This window comes from Rosa chinensis, chromosome 3 (assembly GCF_002994745.2).
Source record: "Rosa chinensis cultivar Old Blush chromosome 3, RchiOBHm-V2, whole genome shotgun sequence".
In the NCBI taxonomy this organism is placed as follows: domain Eukaryota; kingdom Viridiplantae; phylum Streptophyta; class Magnoliopsida; order Rosales; family Rosaceae; genus Rosa; species Rosa chinensis.
The window spans coordinates 31153374-31162343 of NC_037090.1; the positions used below are offsets into that span (position 1 = coordinate 31153374).

Here is an 8970-nt window from a genome sequence, read left to right on the forward strand (position 1 = left end):
TATGAAACTAGCTTAAAATTTTCCTTTTTTCTGTTATTCATAAATGAATATTGAGAAGCTCCACTGGCCTTGTCCTTTTCTTGATTTAGAACCGATTGTAGCTATAGCTTTGAGAATGTTACGTCTAGTCTGTTGAGAGACTAGAGATTTTTGGTTTCTTAGATCACCTCAAACAAACAAATATACAGAAATACTTTTTTCGTCGAGAAGACTTCAAACTACAAAAATTGATGTTTGTAAAGTCCCACTTTTATTCTCAAAGTAGAGAATTAAAACATTTATTTTGGTTTGGTAGGACTCTGCTCCACCTTTCATCATTTCACACTGTAATAGAGACCAATCGGGTCTTCCGAACTTCCGTTTTTGTTAGTTCCATATTTGCTTTTTTTGGTTTATTGGGGAAGTTTTGGTTTTGATCCCCCTCTATACTCTTGTTTTCTTTTTCTTAATATAAGAGAATAGGAAGGATATGTTCCTTGCCTGTCCAAGCCTTTACCAAAAAAAGAATTGTAACATTTGGCTTGCGTGAGAGTACATGAATTTCTCCACCGTTACATTCTTCTCATGAATTCATTAGGTTCTTGACATGCTTCTCATGAATTTCTTTACCGCAGAACACATCTATTTTAGAATGCCAAGATCCCCAGCCAACTGTCAGGAAAGAAAAGAATTCAATTCGTTTGAAAAACAGTTAAGAAAATGAAATAAAAAGAGTGAAACACCCTCTCCATACGACGTAACCGTTGAGAGTTGTTGTGTTTTTAATTTTCTTTATATATTTATTTTTTTAAGACTATATATTGTGACATAAATCTTTTAGGAATACATCCGAAATAATAACATGAGCCTCCCCTATATCCAGAGTACAACACCATTAGCTTCTCAATAACAGTATATCCTATACTTATATAGTCAATTTTTTGACCTAGCCGCTCTTGTGCTAGGGTTACTTTCTTGAGCAAGAAAGTAACATCAATCATCTATGGATTTGGATGTGCTTAGCTGGAATTGCAGAGGAATCTGCAACGATGCCACGACCAGGGCTTTGAAGGATCTATGTTCTCAAAATCGTCCACAGATCGTGTTTTTGCGTGAGACGAAGATCAGTAGACTTGAAGATTTCAAAAATTTACGTAGAGCGTTAGGGTTTGCTCATGCGGAGGAGGTGTTGATTGAGTGTAGGACAGGCAGGAGGGTTGGGTCTTTTCTGGAATGATGAAGTGAAGATCCATGTTGGGACTAAATCTTCGCATCACATTGATGCAGTGGTTGTGGGGGAAGATGGGACTCCATCTTGGCGTCTGACTGGGTTTTATGGCCATGCTCGTACCAACGAGAGAGATAGATCATGGCAATTGCTGCGTGATCTCTCTGACTTTGATTCGTTGCCTTGGGTGGTGATAGGAGACTTTAATGAGATTCTGAATAGTGGGGAGAAGATAGCCGGGACTATTCGACCAGAGAGGCAGATGCAGGGCTTCAGGGAGCCGTTGGGTTATTGTGAACTCTTGGATTTAGGGTTTCAGGGATATATTCTGATATTTTGTTACGTCTGGACCGGGCTGTTTGCACCACTGCGTGGATCGATATTTTCAGCCATTCTAGGGTGATTCATCTGGCACCCTCAGACTCCGATCATGTTCCGGTGCTGTTACGTGCGAGTCATGCTCCTCTGTTTGCACGACCTAGGGCCCATTGTTTTTAGTTTGAAGCCTTTTGGTTGCAGCACCCTGATTGTGATGGGGTTGTGAAAGCAGCTTGGGGTACGGATGTCTCGAGCTTCCCTATGTTTTGTACTGCGAAGAAGATCATGTATACTAGGATTCACCTAGACAAATGGTAGAAAGAGACTTTTAAGAGTCGGCAATTGCTGATATCGAGTATCCGAGCTAGATTGGAGGAATTGATGAATGTGTTCCCATCGGTGTCAATACAAGTTGAGAAGAAAGAGCTAATGGATAAGCTTCAGAGCTTATTATTCCAAGAGGAACTATTTTGGAAGCAGCGTGCTAAAATTACATGGCTGAAGAAGGGGGATAGAAATACCGGGTTCTTTCATCGGAAAACGGAAAATAGGAAGCGCAAGAATACTTTGCAAGGCTTATTTGATGAGGAGGGGAAGTGGCATGAGGATGATGTGGGTATAGAGAATGTGATTACTTCATATTTCTCTAAAATGTTCAAAGCTTCCGAGATTGATTTCGAAGCTCTGAATTTGACTATTGAGGCTATTACTCCTTGTGTTACACAAGAAATGAATGATCAGCTTTGTGCCACTTATACTAAGGAGGAGGTACGCTTTGCCTTGTTTCAGATGTATCCTACTAAGTCCCCTGGTCTAGATGGATTGCCGCCTCTTTTCTTCCAACATTATTGGGAGCACATTGGTGATGATATTGTTGCGGCAGTTCATAGCTTTCTTCAAACAGGACAGCTTCTGAAGCAAATCAATTTTACTCATATCTGTCTTATTCCAAAAGTAAGTAATCCAGAACATATGTCAGATTTGAGACCAATTGCACTATGTAATGTTATCTATAAGATATGTTCGAAAGTCATTGCCAACAGGCGGCTGAAGATAATTTTACCAGCAGTGATTTCCCCATTCCAAAGTGCTTTTATGCCGGGCAGATTGATCACTGACAACATATTAGTGGCGAATGAGATTGCACATTTTGTACATAATAAGCCGGATGGGGATGTTGAAATTTTAGCTTTGAAGCTGGATTTGAGTAAAGCCTATGATAGGATGGAATAGACTTTCCTAGAGAAGGTGATGACCCGGTTTGGCTTTGCTAGAGGTTGGATTTCTATGGTGATGCAATGCGTGAGTACAGTGCAGTACTCCTTTTTTATCAGAGGGCGGCCACGAGGATATGTTTCCCCTAGCAGGGGATTAAGACAAGGTGATCCATTGTCACCTTATCTTTTTCTTCTGGGATCAGAAGGATTCTTAGCTTTACTCCAGAAGAGTCTAGTTGCAGGTACTCTGCCAGGCATTGCAGTTGTCCTAATGCACCCCCGATAAATCACTTGTTGTTTGCGGATGATAGTATGCTCTATGCTCGGGCTTCGTTGGAAGCATGTAGTGTCATTCAGGAAGTGTTGGAGACTTATAGGAGAGCTTATGGTCAGGTGGTTAATTTTGCCAAGAGTTCGGTGGTGTTTAGCAACAATGTACCGGTTGATATACAGGATGATATTTCTGGAGTATTGGGTGTGGAGGTGGTGGAGTCTCATGCCAAATATCTAGGTCTTCCCACTTATGTAGGGTGTAAGAAAACAGCTACTTTTCAGTATATCAAGGAGAGATTGTCAAAAAAGCTTACTTCATGGCACGGTAAATTATTGAGTGGTGCAGGAAAAGATATTTTGATTAGGGTGGTGGCTCAGGCGTTACCTAATTATGCAATGAGTGTCTTTCAACTTACTAAGAGTTTTTGTGATGATCTGGAACAACAGTGTGCACGATTTTGGTGGGGAAGCACGTTAGATAAACGGAAAATCCACTGGAAGAATTGGAATGCTTTGTGTAATCCGAAGGAAGATGGTGGGTTAGGCTTTCGAAGCCTATCCAATTTCAACTCTACTATGCTAGCCAAACAAGCTTGGAGGATTGTGAATCACCCTTCATCGCTTGTTGCTCGGATTTATAAAGCGAGATATTTTCCGGATACTTCTTTCTGGGAGGTAACTTCTCATGCTTCTCCCTCGTACTCGTGGAGAAGCATTTTCTCAACTCGAGATATGCTGAAAGATAGTTGCTACTGGCAGGTGGGCAATGGAGAGTATATTGATATCTACTCAGATCTTTGGGTAGTGGCTTTACCTCTTGGGAGACCCATACCTTCAGGATTGGCTACAGTTGAGGTTAGTAAAGTTCACGAGTTGTTAAGTGGTACTGGTGGATGGAGCATTCCTTTGTTACAAGAAATTTTCACAGGGGAGGAAACCACGGCAATTGCTGCAATTCCATTGAGTAGGAGAGCAGTCATTGATAGGCTTTGTTGGAAGCTTTCGAAGGATGGAAAGTTCTCGGTGAAGACGGCATATCGATCTGTGTTTATGAAGTCTGCAAGCTATTCTCCGTTGTAACTTCCTGTCGGCTCAGGCTTTTGGAAAAAGATTTGGAAGGTGCTTATTCCCAATAAAGCAAAAATTCATGTTTGGAGAGCTTGTCTGGATATCCTTCCTTCGCTAGGTAGCTTGGCTTCGAAGCGAGTGGTTTTGGATTCGAATATTTGTGTTTTATGTGAGTCTCATACTGAAACAACAATCCACATTTGTTGGGATTGCTCTTATACTAGGAGGGTGCTTCACATAAATGCTATGCTACAATAAGTATGCCACAATCCGAATAATATGCTTGGTGATGTCATTCGTTGGTTGAGTCAGTGTGCGAATCAATTATCGCTAATACATTTTGGAGAACTTTTATTCTCGTTATGGGGAATTTGGAAGGAAAGAAATGATCGGGTTTGGAATCAAAAGAGGTGTGAGGCCAGGGATGTGAGTTTGGGGATTGTCTCTAGGCTGCAGGAATTTACGGTTCACAATTTGAAACCCTACCAACCTAAGGTTAAACGTGGAGCAGTGTGGAAAGCTCCTCCTGTGGGGGTGGTGAAGGTCAATGTTGATGGGGCATTCCATCACACTTCCAGGAAGGGTGGCTTGGGTTTTGTTTTCAGAAATGAGAATGGAATAATTCTGGGTGGTGGCGCCTGGCCCTTGAGCGGGTTGAATTCCCCAAAACATGTTGAAATTTTGGCATGCAAGGTTGCTTTAGAGTTTGCGGAGGTGCATGGTTTTGGACCTGTTATTTTAGAGACTGATGCTTTAGAGGTTCAGTGTCAACTTTGTTTGCATGACTCTGTCAATTTATCAGGGCTAGGCAGAATATATGATGACGTTGTGGCTCTCTTGGAGGCTCACAATGTTATCCAGGTGACTCATGTGGGTAGGAAAGGTAATGGGGTAGCACATTTGTTGGCTAACCATGCTTGTTCTATTAGACATAATGTTTTTTATTTTTCAACTCCAGAATTTTACAAGCTGCAATTGCAGTTGACCTTTGTACTGTGTAATCTTTTCTTCCTTTAATAAATGGCTGACCTCCCTTGATTCAAAAAAAAAAAAAAAACTTCTCAATAACAGTCGAAAGTAAATTGAAGGAGTTACATTCAAATAAGCACAACAATATTCCGCTAACCAACCAATAGGAGATAAGTCCTCAGCTTGCCGGCATAGTGTGGATACCAGTGCTGCACATTTAGTCTCAACCTCTACCGTGCACCAATCATGCTTGCTGCACTATATTGCCTAGCGCCTACCTTAGAGATATTGCTTCCACTTACAACGGTGAGGTGGCTCCTTTCACATAAAGATAGAATCTGGCTGGAAAGTACAAAATCGCCCTGTTCATTCCTTACCACTACTCTCAGGCCAACATCCTTAGTCCCTAGCAGACCTAGCCGACATGTAAACATGGGATGATTGTTCAGAGATTCAAAATATATGTAATGCATTGCTCGCTTTCTCCCTCTCAGTCTCTGTCTCTTTTACACATGGCGCGCGTACACACACACGCACATCAATGAATATCAGAAACACTTTTATCCTTTTACATTTTTGTGTGCTCCTAAGAAACATTAAAATATTCAGGGAAACAAAGGTAAGCCAAAGACATGTTGACTCTTTAATGTATCATGATACTAACTTTTTGCAAAGGCATTTCAAATTCCAAAGTCCATGAATTCAAGAGCCGGTTGCTTGAATTCTGGGATTCATAGTTGAAGGGTTCACGGACTCAGGGATTTATAGAATTATATTAAATAACTAAGATACAATATATAACTAACATGATTGAATAAGAACTGCTTGCTTGAATTCCAGGATACTTATGTATTAGGGACTTTGGGACTGTTCTGGAGACTTTTTTGACGGGTTCACGATAGGGTGCATACTCTAATATGCAGCAAGGAACATTAGTCTTACCATTCTTCTCACATCCCTAAGTTCTCAGAATGTTAGCCAAAAGCAAGTTTTATCTCAGAAAACTTATATTGCCTAGTACCAAGAAGTCTGTTAGTAAATATGTCACACTTTTCCTACTCAACTACTACTCACGATTATATCTTATTAGCCAAGTCAAAAGTAGTTTAAGAGGGAATGCTTAAGATAAATGGAATAAGATAGTATGGAAACCCGTTTTGACTAGGGATCTCTATAATTTTCAACCATTGATTTCACCAAGTCCAGGAAGATGGATGAAAGTAAAACACTAACAAGTACACACATTGAAAAAGAACTCAACTATTCTTTTTTTGCCTTCAAAACAAAACAGCAAAATAAAATCTATGCAAGACAAATCATCTCAATGTCCTCCACAATAAGCAAATAGCACTCTAATTGAAAAGGAGATTTTTTTTTTTTTTTTGATTCTCCTATCTTCTCACTTGTCAAACACTGTTTTGTTTCTCTAACATATCTATGCAACATAAATCTTCAAGCACTTCAAGGAATGCCATAATAACAATGCCATGTTCCCGCAGAACTATAGAAACTGTTGCAGCTCATGCAACAATATAAAACTAAGTTTGGTCGTAGTATAACTGCACCTAACTCTAAAAACACTTGTAACGTAACTAGGTCATGAGTGCAAGCTAAAACAATAGAAAGAAACCACTTTGGTATGATCAACAAAGTGGACCTTTATCAAAGTACATTGTCAGTCAATCCTTCAGTCTTAGTCATTTAATATGCATCTACAACATGATTGAAAACGAGATGACTACAACTACTACATCACACCTGATGACTGTCCTGATGCGAATAACTGAATATGAAACAGTAAAGTAAAATTAAAACCATTAGCAGTGAAAGCTAAGCTAAGCTATGAGCTAATGAAGGAACTGTTGCTTTGGCTACCTACCTGCGATACTGGATAGGCAATATTACCAGCCTTCCAGATAGCAATCTTACCCGCGCACGCGCACATACACAGGCACATCCAGCAATGAATATTAGACATTTTAGTCTCATACATTTTATTTTTGTTTCTACATTTTCTCTGGACCCTTTTTTTTTCTTTTATTTGAAAGGAAACAGCTTTTTATTGACAAAACAAATACCATAATACAAAGAGGCGGACAAGAAGTCCACATAAGAAAAGAAAGATAGTTTGAGGAATAGAACAAGTTGCTCAACTGACAGTAAACATGCTTGCCAATTTAGAATAAGAGATGAAAGAGTGTAATCTTCATAGTCCCCAAATATAGAGGCCCAAAGAGAATCCCAAATCTTAACTCTTTCTCACAACTCTTACAACTCCGCACTACCTTAGGCTTCAGACGTCCTTTTATTTCTCTGGACTTGAAAAGAAAAATTAAGCCAGGTCTACTCTTGTTTGCTAACTGCCTAGTCTAGTATGTGCAGTATACACAAATAAATGCAAATCTTGACAATACATACTCAACTCTCTAAACCGCAAGTTAAGAAATGGCAGTGTTATATATATATATATGTGTGTGTGTGTGTGTGTGTGTGTATATATATATGATTATACATGTGCGATAACAATTTAGTTTAGTGCAGTGCATTCATATAATGGGTTGGCAAAACCTCTGTGCATATATTTGTGCAGATTGGTGCTTCTTTAACAAGATGATAGTAATTACAATCATAAATTGCATCAGGAAAAGGAAACGGCATGCTTGATCCATTTTAAGCTTTTCACCAAAGACTCAAGAAATCAACACTTCCAGTAATCATACCATTTACTGGAATCCATATCTTTCACTGTGAGACCAAAACATTGCAATGGCTTCATTCATATATATATATATATATATATATATATATATATATATATATATCAGGAAGCTATTTAGTAAACCAAGTTTAGCAATAGAAAAACAAACACCAGTTAAGGTAAAGATCACTTACAGGTAATGTAGTCCAAGCATCCCCCTTGAATCCCTACCAACCTTCTCAGCCTAAGACAATTATATGAATTCCAGGTATAGTTAGTGTCATCTCCCATAATTCATCACTAAAATATCCAAATTTGGATTTCGTTGAAAGACCTTAAAATGATGGGAATTCCATAAATCCAAACCTAGAATTAATCAAACGCATCTAAAAATACATAATGAAGCCTTACTAAGGGAATTAGAGCACGAATTTACCTTGGGCATCCAAACTTGAAGTTCCTCTTCTTTCCCCCAATTCTCTAACTTCATCCTCCATATCTATCAAAACGCAACGGTGAAATATGAAAAGCACGACAACAACAAACCCTCCTACCTAGTGGCCAAATACCAAAAAGCCCTTAAACAAAACCCTTTTTAATCTTTTTTTTTTCCTTTTTTTTCTCGGTTGCTACATTATGAATGCAGCTACATCAGCAACTGCCTGTAGGCTAGATCAACATTGCATGTTGACGCTTCTGATGGGAACTATATCTAGATAAAACAGATGGACTATAAACTTCTGACTATAGATAAAACTGAATATAAGGTGCCCCTTTAAATACCATGTACAATTAAAGACTTCCCAGGAAAACCAACATAAAATGCTGCCATCCTGCACTCAATTGCTCTAAGTGAGCCAGGAGCGAGAACTGTGCCAACCACTATATCCCCTACTTCACTTGGGTTCAAATTTTTCCTCTCTATAACTGCCTACATAACAAGTACATCACAGATAAATTGGCCCTATAGACCTAAGATGAAACATACAAATCCCGAGACTCGACATTCTTTCCTATGAAAATTCAACTGTACATTTATCTTACCTTCAAAATAGGTGCCAGCAAATCATCAGCTAAAGTATCCTTAAAACCGCCTCGCTTTGCTTTGTAAATGGTAGTTCGGTAGGCCCTGTTTAACATGATTTTCAAGGCAATATTAAGCACAGGGAAGGTATAAACATTATCAAAAGACATAGATTGCAAAAGAGTAAACAAATTTC

General features: G+C 39.1%; 1 long non-coding RNA gene across 1 annotated transcript; it reads right to left on the minus strand.

Moving 5' to 3' along the window:
- Nucleotides 1–481: 481 nt before the first annotated feature.
- Nucleotides 482–8239, minus strand: LOC121052156. The gene is made up of 3 exons (XR_005808210.1): nt 8187–8239; nt 7945–7994; nt 482–651 (listed from the first exon to the last, which is right to left on the minus strand). It is a non-coding gene; the product is annotated as an uncharacterized LOC121052156 (long non-coding RNA).
- Between the last annotated feature and the right edge of the window lie 731 nt (nt 8240–8970).